This window comes from Ictidomys tridecemlineatus, unplaced genomic scaffold (genome assembly GCF_052094955.1).
Source record: "Ictidomys tridecemlineatus isolate mIctTri1 unplaced genomic scaffold, mIctTri1.hap1 Scaffold_51, whole genome shotgun sequence".
Classification (NCBI taxonomy): Eukaryota; Metazoa; Chordata; class Mammalia; order Rodentia; family Sciuridae; genus Ictidomys; species Ictidomys tridecemlineatus.
The window spans coordinates 280,766-295,218 of NW_027523338.1; the positions used below are offsets into that span (position 1 = coordinate 280,766).

Below are 14,453 nucleotides of genomic sequence, written 5' to 3' on the forward strand. Positions count from 1 at the left end.
AGTCCTCTACCCTGACCATGGCCTAGTTCCCACTCCTAGCTCCCCATCCCTGACTTTGGCCTTGCTCCACCCAGCCCCCCATCCCTGACCCTGGCTTTGCTCCCACAGCCAGCTCCCCATCCCTGACCTTGGCCTTGCTTTACCCAGGTTCCCATCCCTGATCCTGGCCTTGCTCCCTCAGCCAGCCACCCATCTCTGACCCTGGCCTTGCTCCCACAGCCATGCCCCTGCCCTGACCCTGGCCTTATTCCACAGCCAGCTCCCCATCCATGACCCTGGCCTTGCTCCACCCAGCTCCCCATCCCTGACCTTGGCCTTTCTCCTCCCAGCTCCCCATCCCTGACACTGGCCTTATTTCCACACCCAGCCCCCGATCCCTGACCCAGGCCTTGTTCCCACAGCCAGTCCTTCATCCCTGACCCTGGCCTTGCTCCCACAGCCAGTCCCCCATCCCTGACCCTGGCCTTGCTCCCACAGCCAGCTTCTCATCCCTGACCCTCGCCTTATTCCCACAGCCAGCTCCCCATCCCTGAACTTGGCCTTGCTCCACCCAGCTCCCCATCCCTGACCCAGGCCTTGTTCCCACAGCCAGTCCCCCATCCCTGACCCAGGCCTTGCTCCACCCAACTCTCCATCCCTGACCCTGGCCTTGCTCTACAACCAGTCTCCCATCCCTGATGCAGGCCTTGCTCCACCCAGCTCCCCATCCCTGACCCAGGCCTTGCTCCCACACCCAGCTCCCCATCCCTGACCTTGGCCTTGCTCCACCCAGCTCCCATCCCTCACCCAGGTCTTGCTCCCACAGCCAGTCCCCTGCCCTGACCATGGCCTAGTTCCCACTCCTAGCTCCCCATCCCTGACCTTGACCTTCCTCCACCCAGCTCCCCATCTCTGACCTTGGCCTTGCTCCACCCAGCTCCCATCCATGTCCCAGTCTTGCTCCCACAGCCAGTCCCCTGCCCTGACCATGGCCTTTTTCCCACACCCAGCTCCCCATCCCTGACCTTGGCCATGCTCCACCCAGCCCCCCGTCCCTGACCCTGGCCTTGCTCCCACAGCCAACCCCCCATCCCTGACCCAGGCCTTGCTCCCACAGCCACCCCCCTGCCCTACCCAGCTGGTGAGTCTGTACCTCGGGAGGTCGCACTTCCTCTGGAAATAGCCTGCCACCATGAGCTGGCTGGAGGAAAATGTTCGCGAGGTTCTTCAGGCAGTGGACGCTGGGGACCCCACTGTGGAGGCTTGTGTGAACAGGTGAGATGCTGGGTATTCGTGCAGGTCAGCCCCTCCTGCCCTCTCTGGGCACCCTCTGATGTTAGATGCTGTGGGCCAGAGTGGTTTCATGTCTACTGCTGCTGGCATAGCCCTGTTCTCCTGTGGGTGAGCATGTAGACCCCAAGGCTGCTACCACTGTCCAGGTGGGATTGAAGGTGTGGCATGAGTCTGCCCATATTCTGTCCTGCCTACTGCTGTGCGCCTGGTTTTCACATCTGCTATAGCAGGTGCCAGGCTCACACCTGCTGGCAGAGATAGCAGCAAGCAGCAGCCCTGGCCCACTTCCACCCATGGTCTGGCCTTTGGCCCTGTTAGCATTGTAGTCTGGGACTGCTGTGGCCAGGCTGGGTAGTACAGTGAGGACTCTGTGGTCTGTGCTGGCCAGGAGTCTCCCCTAACTGCCCAGAGGAAGCCCTCTGCTGTTTAAGTAAAATTGAAGAAATGATGGGAGAGTGGGGACCCTGGAACCCTGGCCCTCACAGCCAATATTCACTGTACACTCATCTGTTCTCCACACTAGAGGGGATGTTTTAATGGGCAGGAGCACGTTCTGCTCCCTGTGCAGCTTCTCTGCCCCACCCTGTCCAGCAGGGGCAGGCCCCATGCCGCAGCTGTAGTGACACTCGGGTCCTTCAGAGACTCACTCAGCACACCATGGACTGACTGCCTGGCTGTCTGGGGGTGAAGCTGGAGATCCTTGGGAGATGGAGACCTGCCAGGGAGGAAGGGCTTAGCAGTTTGCAGGGTGGGCAATGGTTAATCTGTTGCTGTTTGCCCTGGCCTCAGGTGGAAGATGCTCTACCAGCGTGCACCCAGAAACATCCATTGCCATGTGATCCTCTCGGAGATCAGGGAGGCTGTTGCTCCGCTTACCCCGGTAAGGAGGATGGCGTAATGGTGGGCTGTGTGACCGTTCCCCTCCTGCTCCTGGCAGCCCACAGGCAGGACGGACGGTGGGTGAGGCCAAAGGGGGTATATGTACCTTCCCTCAGCCTACTGGGGAGCTGGTCAATCCAGGAGCAGCTGGACCCATAGTCTTGGCCCCACTTGCCTTGCTGGTGGCCAGGCCTGCATGCAACACTGCTGAGAGCAGGCTGCTGCTATGGGGAAACCTCAAGGGCACCACAGGTCTGTAGGAAGAGGCAGGTCAGGGCAGCCAGGACAGGGGGTTCCTTGGGGCCCTCGACACCACTAATTTACCTAAGCTGCTCTGCTGATCCTTAGGACAGCACTGCCAACCTCTTCTGGCCAGGAAGGCTTGTTCTGATGAGTAGTGACAGCGTGGTGCTGGCGGGAGAGTCTAAAAGGAATTGAGTTTAGTAATTATACAGTTTTCTAATAATTCAAGGTCTTCACGATCAAACTGCTCACTCTAGGTAGTACCATGTACCCTCATTAGCTACTTGAATGCCTGCGTTTTTTAATGCTCAATGAGTGCTGATTTATTCTAATACTTGGAAAAATGAACCTAGTAAACAGGTAATAATGAAAAAGTGAGAAAGATAATGAGTTGTCTCTCTTAAGACCAAAGTCCAGCAGCAGGTTATAGTGGGAGTATCCCTCTTAGTTTCTATACAAGACAGGCATAGATCATAGGGGAGTTGGAAATTGTGAAGTAGAGAGGATAAGGGTGAATACACATTGGGAAAGGCAGAGAGAGTGAGTGCAGCGAGTAAATGAAGGAAAAACAAGCTATGAAGGCTGATAAATTTCAGTCATTCTGTTAGGGAGCACGCAGGTTTTGGGAAGTAGGAAATCTGCTTCACTGATCATGACACAGGATGTAGGAGGAATTATATCCATCAGAGAGAAAAAATAGTAACATGACAAATCTTTTAAGTTTCAAAATAAGGCACAGAGGGTACTAGTCAAGCAGGGTGCACTTGGATACAAAAGTTAATCTTATTCTGATGGGTCTATGATGGTATCCACACTGATTACTCACCCAAAATTTTAGTGTTATGTGTTTCGTGAATAGGATGTATAATAATCAGATTAGTCCTATTTTTAGATTTATAAATCATAAATTTCTCATAACTTTTCATGGCCTAAAAATTCATCAGTATTTAAAATTATTCAAATACTGACTGCTCAGAGAATTATTTGTCCTAAAATTTGTGAGGAGTATTTTGTTTTCTTAGGGAGAAATGAAAAAAGATTTCAGTTAATTGCCATAAAATGATTTTCTTAACTAGACTCCCCACAGCCCCCTTCCCTTCAGATACTGCATCATCTCTGAGTTGGCTATTACATTGTACAACCCTAAAATTCTATGGTAGGTCATTTTCATATTCCTTTGGATTTTATTGATTCAAAATAGTCGCAGTGCCGATCCTATTTGTCCTAGGCACCGTGTTGGGTACTCTAATGAATTAAAGACATACCCGCCCTTCAGACGAGATAGTCTAGTGATGAAGACAAGATGTACATAATTGTGATAAAGAAATCAAAATAGTAATAGGAAGAAAATGCTCTGTGGGTTAGAGAAATATTACATAAAAATATTAAGGAATATTTAGACCGGGTTTGTTGTAGTTTTATTTTTACTTTATGCTCTTTTTACTGACATTATAATTGTACATCTTTATGGTTGTTTGGAACATTGATACATTGTGTATTGAATAACTAAGAATATGTAGTTATATTTATCCTGTTTGGCTGTGACTTTGTACACATTAACCAATATCTCCTCCTCAACATCTCCCCTAGTCTCCCAACCTCTCATAAACAGTATTTTGCCCTCTAGTTTTATAAGCTCAGCATTTTTAAGATTCCACAAGTGAGTGAAATCATGCAATATTTGTCTTTTTATGCATGGCTTATTTCACTTAACATGATGTCCAACATATTTGTGTTTCCACAAATAACATAATCCCTTTCTTTTATGGCTGAATAATATTTCATTTGTGTGTTTGACATTTTATTTATCAGTTCATTCATTGATGGACACAGTTGATTCCATATTTGAGTATTGTAAATAGTGTTTTAGTAAACATGAAAGTGTAGGTATCTCTTTGATATGCTAATTTCATTTCCTTTGGATGTATATATAGCTAATAGTAATGGGGTTACTATTATATGTACTGTCTGACCCTCAGAATGTGGTTACTGCAACCTCAGACAGTTTAAACTCTCCTGATGCCCATTCCTCCTGTTCACTCCCAGGACTGGCCTCACTCCTGAACTCTGTACAACCCCAGCTTCTCTCCTGGATTCCTCTGAATGCCCCTCCACTGCTTCTTTCTTGTTTAGGTTTCACAGCCCGCCTCCTGAGGACCCCAAATCTTCTGTCACTGGAGAGCCTATTGCAAGGGTGTCCAGCCTCATTCTGTGCCAGTTGTGCCAAAAGGTGTCCTGTCCTGTGTCTCAGATTGATGGCATTGACAGAGCATGGGAAGTCATGGCAGGTCAAGTTTGTGTTACCAGGTGCATTGTTTCTGTTAGAAGAGAATCCATCAAACCCAAGCTTATCTCCCTAATGCAATATTGTAGAGAAATTGTGTGAAACTTTGTGTGGACGCAGGCTTCTTAGGTATTTAGAAACCAAGACTCATCTGTTCCATCTAATGTCATCACAGATAATGAAAGACTTCTGCCAATGGGCTGTTTTTTACATGTGTTTTTTCTTTGTTTTAGGTTCCTCACTGCTCCACTAGCAGCTTCCATTTTGATTGGTTTATTTATTCCCTATCATACCACTTTTGTTACCTTTTATATCCTTTTATCTATATTTGAAATTTATTTTTATAGTGGTTTCTATGTGTTTTACATCAATACCAACATATGCCTGAGTTCTATTACCATGTTCCTTCTCCTCCTACCCTCATCTCTTCCTTATTGTTTATGATGCTGTTGTCACAATTATGATGTGCACACTGGAATTTTTGAGTTCATTTCCATTATTGATTCAAACTATGAAATTTTTTCTCCTGTTTTTAATTTATAATATAATATGTTAGAAACTAAAATACAAGGATATGTCATTGTTAGGATTTATGTTCAGCTATGTAAGTACCTTTAGCAGAGATATTAATTTCCCAGGTTCTCAAGTTCCCATCTCTTACCCTTCTTAAGTCTTAGGACTCCCCTCAGTATTTCATGCTGGGCAGAACTACAAGAAACACTAATGTGCTCTGCAACTGTCCCATTTGTGGTGGTCAGATCTTCTTCATTGTGACCATTTTATGTGACAGGAACAAGTTATAGGAGGGCAGATTAATTTTTGGCTCATGGCTTCACAGGTTCCCATAAGCTTCTGACTCTATCACAGAAACAGCATGATAGAAAGTCATAGTGGAATATTTATTCTAAATTATTAACTTTGTAATCAATGAAAAATACACTCTTTATGTACTGTCTTCTTTCTAAGCGCACCGATCCCATCACAATAAAAGAGGCGCTTCCACGGAAAGGATTAGGCAAGGTGAAAGAAAAGACAGTCAAATTGGGTAAGTTTTACATTACAACACACCAGGAAACACAATGTTAAAACACTTGAAATGCTACCATTGTTCTCACATGTAAGGTGGATTTCCTAAAGAGGTGGGAGGATTTTCCTCACAATGTTATCAGTAGTCACAGAAAATGATCTCTCCTCTGTTTCTGGGAATATCCCCTCAATTCTGAGTTGTTTCCCCTACATATCATACTATTACATTCTCCCTATTTTCACCCTTTGGAGTGAACTAGCTACCATGCAAATGTCACCATAAGCATCTCTTTAGAATGTGAAAGGTCAAACTTCTGAAATTTCTTAGAAATATTTCCTGACATGACCCAAGCCTCATTCTGTATCTTTATACCTTTCCTCTGCCTCAACTGTCCTCTGGCATTAGGCCTCACCTATCCCTTTATTCTGAGACAAATCCTGACCTATTTCATACTCTTCTCTGTGTGGGCCTACAGAATTTCATGCTCTCACCATCTCCTGCTCTCTGGCTACTCACCTTTCGCCTGTCTTTTTGAGGGGTGAGTAGCCAGAAAAAACACCATCCTTGGGGGCACATTTTCTCTGCCTTCTTAGGTCATTTTCTCTGACACTTCGGCTGGTCACATTAGCTTCCAGACACATAGGTTCCCCTTTGCCCTTCTCACTGGAGTCACATGGGTATAGTCTAGCCTGCACCAGTTTTTTCTACCTTCCATGAGGCACAACCTAGGTTCCTTGATAGGCACTTCCAGGATCCTCATGTGTGTGTGTGTGTGTGTGTGTGTGTGTGTGTGTGTGTGTGTGTGTGTGTTGTTTAGAGGAACTGAATCAAAGAAATACTGTTGCACTTTTTTCAAGGATGGCTATGGCTTCAGCACTCCCATCACTCATTGAGAGAAGAGCATGCTTTTTAAGCACCAGTGCATAGTGCACCTTTTGGTCAGATCAGTTTAAGCAATATTTTTGATCTCAGGTTTCTCCTTAGCAGGGAACATCATGGTACAACTTTCAAATCATTCCTCAACCCAGATCTTAAAATCCTAGATGGCTTGTAATGATAAATACCAAGGCCAGAGATTCAGTAAAATGTGTACCATAAACAAAAAAAGCCTACAACCTGCATGCAGATCTGCCTCAGACAAAGGGGGAGAGAGAAGAGGAATTTGCATTCTAAGTTGTACCATGTTTAATTTAAGTTACTCTTTTGTTCTTAAAAATAGTCTAAAATAGTTATAGTGTTTTAAAAGTCTAAAAAAATTTATCTTTCATTTTCTTTATCTTTCTGATAACTGGATGTAGAGAAAGATAAAATTTTCAACAATGAATAAACTTTTTGAAATAAATAATTTTAGAGACTGTGGTTTGGATGTGAGGGTCCCCCAGAGCTCCATGAATGCAGGAGTGTTCAGGAGTGAGACGATGAGATTCAGAGAGCTGTAGCCTAATCAGTCCTTCTTAGCTGGAATGGGCTGACTGGGTGGTAAGGAAGGCAGCTGCAGGAGGTGGGGCCGGGAATGTGCCCTGGGGATCCTATGGTTTGTCCCTGGCCTCTCTGTCTGCTTCCTGGCCACCACGAGCTGAGCAGCCTTCCTTCACCACTGCCCTTCTGCCAAGAAGGACTGCCCCTGCTCAGGCCTAAATTGATGGAGTTGGCCCTCAGTGGACTGAACCTCTGAGCCCCAAATACACTTTTTCTCCTGTAAATTAGTCTTAGATGGCCTTTTGTTCATGAGGAGGACAAGCTGACTAACAGAGGCAAAGGAGAAACCAGCACATCCAACCTGGAAAAAAAAAGAAAGAGGCTTTAAAATAGTAATTAAGAGTCTGATTCAAAGAGAAAAAAAAATGTTATTTTTGTTCTCCTAAAACTATGTTCAATAAGAACATAGTTATGCAAAACTGTATACATTCATAAAGGTATCAATATTTGGCAGGTGTCTGTTATCGGGTCTAGTATGTTATACTTTTTCAAAATAAAAACTTTTTTCCCCCCAAAAGAACTAGAATGGAATAACATATAAATCAAAATAAAAGGGATCCAACCCCTAGGGGAAAATGGAAGTAGATAATGCACCCATTCTTTCTGAAGTACCTACTCTTTAATCTTGGAATCTGTATGTCTAAGGCCATGCATGGAAAAGAGAGTAGAAATCAGCAATTCCCTCAAGAATTTTAATAGATGTGTCAGCCACTACCCATATCTCCTTCCCCTGCCTATGACTGCTGAGACACTGGCAACGGGATTTTGTTCTGAAGCTCCAATCAAGGGGAACCCTACTCTTAAAAAAAGAAAAAAAAAAGACTTAACAAGTATTTTCTTAGAGCAAAGCACAAACATCCTGTGGCTTTCTAGACATTTCTTACTTTGACCTTGGAGCTGTGCTGTGATGGAACATGGGTGAATCTACCAACTCGTGAACTTATTCTGACTTGAAGCACAGAGCAGAACTTTTTTCCTGCATTCCCACTCAAGGGAAGGGGACATGCAGTAGAGTAAAAGCGTTAGTACTGGCCTTTAGGGAGCAGCCCTTTTGGGGGGGGGAGAAGGGGGTGCGTGATCATGTGACTTGCTGCTGACCCTTACATTGGAAGGAGCGCAGAGCTAATTACTTCATAAAATTAAACTAAAAACCAAGGTTTTCTTTTCACACATCTATAATGCAAAACACCGACTTTGCAAAATCATCTTCCTCCAAAAAGCAACATTTCTCATCTTACCGACTCTGTGTATGAATTCCACATTTTATAAGTATTATTCTACTGCCTGGGTAGAGCTATAATATAGAAAAATGCTAGTATATATTTATAGCAAATATTTACAATATTTAAAAGTAAGTGCATAATTTTTGCATACAGAATGTGCATAATAACATGGAAGTAGCTAGCAGAAAGGACATTATACTGGCAATTAGAGTCTGATTACAGAATAAATAAACAAAAAACAGCACTAAAGTCAAGTTACTTCTGCCAACTGGCTATTTTTAGCATCCTAGCAATGCCTTCTCAACAGCAGTGACTGGATTGGGAATTGGCACAACTCACAAACACACGTATGTGTGCTGCAAGCCAAGTAGAACTGGAGATTCCCTGACTTTGGTACAGTCAGAAACCCAGGCTGACTGACCAGCAGGGATTTGGGACCTCCACAGTCCTGCAGTTTCAGACCAGGTAATTTTGCGGGGGATGAAGGCTGCACCCATTGTGTCTGAAGGTCACTGGCTCCTACCGGCTAGATGCCAGGAGAACTCACAAAGCTAACATGTCTCCAGACCTTACCAGGTGCCCCCAGGGACAAATCACCCACTCAGAATCAGGATCCAGAGCCTGCTACCCATCCTGTGATTGTTTTTACTACAATGTGCCCCATTCTGTCTAGTGCCTGAGTATAGTTAAATTTTAAAAAGGGCCATAGACATTTAAGAACACAATGAATTCTTCCTATTATCCAGGGCTCTCGTGGCCAGTTTCTGAATTTCCACAGGGTTATCAAAAAACAGAGAGAAAATGCACAGCCATGTTTCCATTGCCAGAGTAATTTATTAAAAGGAGAAGCGGCTATGGGAGCCCTGTCCCTTTCCCAAAATCATGTCCTCAAAGGTGGGTGGACTTCATTGCAGCAGGCTTGTACTGTGCACTAGGGAGTCTCAGGATTGAGGTCTCAGTATCCAAGAAAACACACATGGTGATGTTGTTTTTTATTGAAGGTTTAAATAGGAAAAAATGGTGCAATTCATAGAATTACATATTTTAAAAGACAGCATATTCAAGAGTCATGGTCATAGCAGCAACCATATAGATTATATAAACAAATAAGCATTTGGAAAGCACTTTCTTTTTGTTATTGTTTGTTTTTTGGTACCAGGGGTTGAACCCAGGGGTGCTGAACCACTGAGCCACATCCCCAGACCTCCTGTATTTTATTTTGAGACAGGGTCTCAATAAGCAACTTAGTGAGACTCAGCCTTGCTAAATTGCTGAGGCCGGCTTTGAACTTGCCATCTTCTAGCCTCAGCCTCCTGAGCTGCTGAGATTACAGGTGTAGGCCACAATACCCAGCTGGTATTTATTTTTGAGTATGTTTTCAAATATTAATTCACTTAAAATTATTCCTCAAAAACAAACAAATGTGTAAAGTACAACTTCCCCTCCCCCCATCTTACAAATGAGAAAATAAACAGGAGACTCATCTGTGGCTCCATGATTCATGGCCAGACATTCTGGCCCTAGAATTCTCCAGTGGGCCTTTCACTGTGTTCTGCTCCATCTCAATACAAAATTTCCCTGCCAAGCACTCTGGGAAACACTTTGTATGCATTATTTCACAGCAACTGCAGGAGGTAGGTATTTTATTTTCCAAGTATCTGGAGATGAGGAAATAAAAGCTCAAGAGGTTAAGATGCTCGACTAGCCACAGATTTATAAATGGTGGAACTCAGGATTCACACGTAGGCCTTGTGAGTCTAAAATCATTTAACTCCTATGTATATAAATTCCTCTCTAAATTTAGGAACTCAATTAGATTACCTTCACCCTTTTCCATCTACAGAAGCCTGCACAGCTACATTCTAGAACCTTTTTTGTTATATTTAAATTTAGAATTTATTTGCAAACTTTTCTTGGTTTAAAAAAATAATTTCTCAAATGAAGCTGGGATATTACACAATATCCCATTATTTTTAAAAATTTTTTTTAGTTGAAAATGGACATAATATCTTTATTTTTAAGTGGTGCTGAGGATCAAATTCAGTGCCTCACATTTGTGAGGCAGGCACTCTACCACTAAGCTATAGCCCCAGTCCCGAAACATTAATTTTTAACATTTTCTTATAGCTATCATGGTTAGTTGATTGATGCTTAAGAGAAAACCCACAATTAAGTGGGTACAAACTCAGGCCAAAAGGAAGAGAGATAAAATACTGATGGACTCAGCCTATATAAGAAACAGAGCAAAAGTTGAGATATAATGGACCTGAAAATTGATGTGGTAAATGTAATTGTGAAAATATATAGATTCCTTTAACTTCTCTGTGGGTATTTGTTGGTGATTTATACTGTGATCTGGCATCAGGCCATGAAATATCTGCAGTGACTGTTAGTTATGTTAGTGGTAAAGAGATAATATCGGTAGACCATGTGGAATTTTATGGACTATTATTCCATGCTTGAAAACACACTTCATGTTTTGTAATTTCAGGTTGATCAATACAAAAGTAAATTACCAGCAACCTAAATATTGCTCATCTGAAATATAGAATTATCAAGTGCTGGTTGACAAGCAGAGGGCCGGCAGGGTGGGAGCAGTGACAGCTGAGGATGTCATTATAGGACGAATGTCTGAGGAGGAGATGCCCAAGCCCAGGAGGAGCTTAAGATGCCCCAAGCAACTTGACAGCACAGGCATTCTGAGGCAGGCTGGCGAGCAGTCAGCACTGGGTCTAAGAAGTAATGGGGTGAATAGTTGGTTGAGGATTTCAAAATGCTCATAAAACTGACTGAAGGGTGGTCCTAACATTTTTTATGACCATGTGCTGGCAATTATAAACAATGTCGGTAATAAAATAATCTTTCCTGAAGAAGTCTCTGTCAGTGGAAATTCTAGACAGCCCTTTTCATGCACACACACGCACACACACACACACACGCACACACACGTGCGCGCGCACACACACGCTTTAAGAAACATTCTATACTACTTTAAATTATTTGAAAAATTTCCAATTACATTGTTCTTCTGAAACGTGTAGACTCAGTTGCACAGAAACAGTTTCTCAAGGATTCAGAATCCTCAGATCTCACATTCAGCATGGCTTGAACCTCCAACTACTGAGACAATCATTTTATGGAAGTGCTGACATCACGGTAATTGTGAAATTAGAAGAAACAGAAGTGGAATTACTTTAGATCTGTCCTTCTTGGTGACTACTCGGAGTCTTCATTTGCTGTAGACATTTTAGACATCTGAAAATTGTAAGAACAGAACCTGAAGGACCCAAGGCCCTGGCAGGGCTTTGATTTCTGGAATTTGTCATGAACTGGAGTTTCCAAGTCTCTGCCAAACTGATTCTTATGTCGAGGACTTTTGCTGAGCATTTGTGCATCTGAGGCTTCCGTGCAAAACAACATTTTCAAAAAAATAAGTTAAGGAAAACTGTCTCTCGTCCCTGTGAGTGATGATAGGTTGTCAAATCCATCTATACTGTCTATTGAACCTGAATATGTGAAGAAGGTTGATTTTGAGAAAGATTGTGACAGATTTGCAAATGTTTAGGCTAAAAAATGAAAGCCATATATTTTTTATTTATTAATAAAACATACCAATATATATGTATGTTTTTCTCTCTTTTTAAAGCATACATTCACATAATTAAAAGGAATTAGTCAAATTTTCTTTTTTAATGCTCTAATATTTTAATTTTATATAATGCCACATATGAAGTTTAATAAAAGTAACTTTTCACTGACCTTTTTTTTTCTTTCAAGTCAATAATTTTATCACTTCCTTTGTGTGTGTGTGTGTGTGTGTGATGCTGGGGATTGAACCCAGGGCCTTGTGCATGCAAGGCGAATACTCTACCAACTGAGCTATGTCCCCAGCCCAATGTTATCATTTTTTGATTGCCTTTCAAATATTTCTGTCACATAAACACAGGGATAGTAAAATGACACACTAGTTAAAGACATTTGACCTGGTTCTGTTGAAGAATAGAAAGGTGATTTCCAATATTTTTTGGAAACAATTTGACTTCATTAGGAATAAAAAATGTTTAGCAATTAAAGAGCATGCAAAAATAGTTTATCCTGTGAAAAGAGCGTTTCCTGTCCCTGGATGAGGTCAGAAAGAGGCCATGGGCTCTGGAGTCAGAACAGACAAAAAATTTGGTCGAACTGGCCACCAGCACTGTTTCAACCCTGAGGACAGGGCTGCCTTCCTGAGACCTTGTCCAGTTGGGAAGAACTCGTTGCAGGTTTAATATGAAAGGGGCACACCCCCTGCCAGGCAAGTGCTGACCTCCTCCTCCAGGCCCTGATAGGAAACACTCGTGTACTTTCCTCTGGCTGCTCCTGGGAAGGCCGGTGGCAGGGACAGTGTGTGATGGTAATTCAGTGCTTCCCCTCCCTGACTGAACACCATTACAACAAAGTCTGGGCCTGTCTGTGAGGGCGTTTCCCGGTGAGGTCAGCATCAGGTTGGTAGACTCAGAGAAGCAACCACCTGACTCGGGTGGGCTTCATCCAATACACGGAGGGCCTGGAAAGCAGAAATCTGACTGTCAGGACCTGACCTCACAACTCCCGGGATGTGCTGTCACCTGGCTGTAGTCTTCCTGTTCTCTGTGGCTACTCACACCTAACCGGTGACGCTTTCCACAAACATCAGTGGAGTTTAATAATTGATCACCTACTCTCTGAGCTTGATTTCAGCATTGCTAAACCAATTGTATTATTAAAAGAATACAGTGCCAAGCCTGAAATTAAGTCTCACAGGCTACCCTGCCCACAGTGACATGGGAGGGGCCTCCCTTAGCCTCACCTGGGTTCCTTCCTCGCTGTCCTCTCTTGGATAAGGGTCCCCTGCACCCTTCTCCTGGAGGAGGCCTGTCTCTGAGTGTGGGCCCTAGGATCTGAGTGTGGGCTGCGCAAAGGATCACTCAGCTGGGCAGTGATGTCCCCCATCAGGACTCAGGGGCGCCCTGGCTCTTGATCCTGCAGGGCTTGTCCCCACAAGCAGGTTGTCCACTCTGTTCTGGGCTGTGACCTGGTGAGGCCAGCACAAGGCCTGCAGCTTCCTACCCCCAGGCCTGGTGCCTGTGACCATCAAGTGCTGTGGGTCTCCTCTGCCTGGGATGGGCTGCGTGGTCAGCCTCTGCCACAGCCAGGTGGCTCTCTTCCTCACCACAGCGTGAGCAAGGGTGAGTGAGCATGGGTGAGACACACCACATGGCACAGCATACAGATGCACACGTCTCTCATAGTGGACGTGGGCTAGACACGTTTTAGTGTATTTATAATGGGTGAGTTATCATTTTTAAAATATTGACTCTTGAAAAAAACCACTCAAAATATGACAATTATCTTCTTAGGGTTGGTAAATCTAACATCTTGGGGAAAAGATACATATTTTATCTTAAAATAATAAAGAAAAAATATGAATTCTTCATGGTAAAAAACACAAAAAAGCACATGTGGATATCTCCTGAGCCAGGGAATAAAAAATGGAAAAATAGTGAGAGTTGCGTGTGTGCAAGTATCTGTTCATTTTCTCAATGTTCCTACATTTTTCATCTTCCTGCATCGAAAAAGTACTATTGATTCACATTTCCTTACTTATTTACGTTACTCCTCCATATTCTAACTCTATTTCACCAACACATTATTTTCATTATTCTATTTGAGATAGGTTCATATATAATTCACAAGGTTCATATATAATTCAAAAGCTCTGAGATTGAGATTCTCTTTAGAATTCTATTTTTAAGAGTAAATGCACTGTTAATAACAAATCTAGTTTTGCGCGCACACACACACCATTTTTGAGTGTGTATATCCTCTACTGGGCTCTGCTGGTTCTAGTAGTTTTTAATTATAGTGGGTTTTTGTTGAGGGGACAAGAATTTCCAATTCTTATTTTTCTACGTTAGCCGTGAGTTTCACATAAAAAGTCAAACTTCTATAAACTTTGTGGGTCAATCTGTGCTCTAGCCTGAGTGTTACTTGTTTTATTATGTGTGACATGATCAGAGGCAAAAAT

At 43.4% G+C, this 14,453-nt stretch overlaps 1 long non-coding RNA gene across 1 annotated transcript; it reads left to right on the top strand.

Moving 5' to 3' along the window:
• Window positions 1-284: 284 nt before the first annotated feature.
• Window positions 285-4,874, top strand: LOC144373836 (uncharacterized). Its single transcript, XR_013433376.1, has 3 exons — window positions 285-1,254; window positions 2,062-2,152; window positions 4,528-4,874. It is a non-coding gene; the product is annotated as an uncharacterized LOC144373836 (long non-coding RNA).
• The last annotated feature ends 9,579 nt before the right edge of the window (window positions 4,875-14,453 follow it).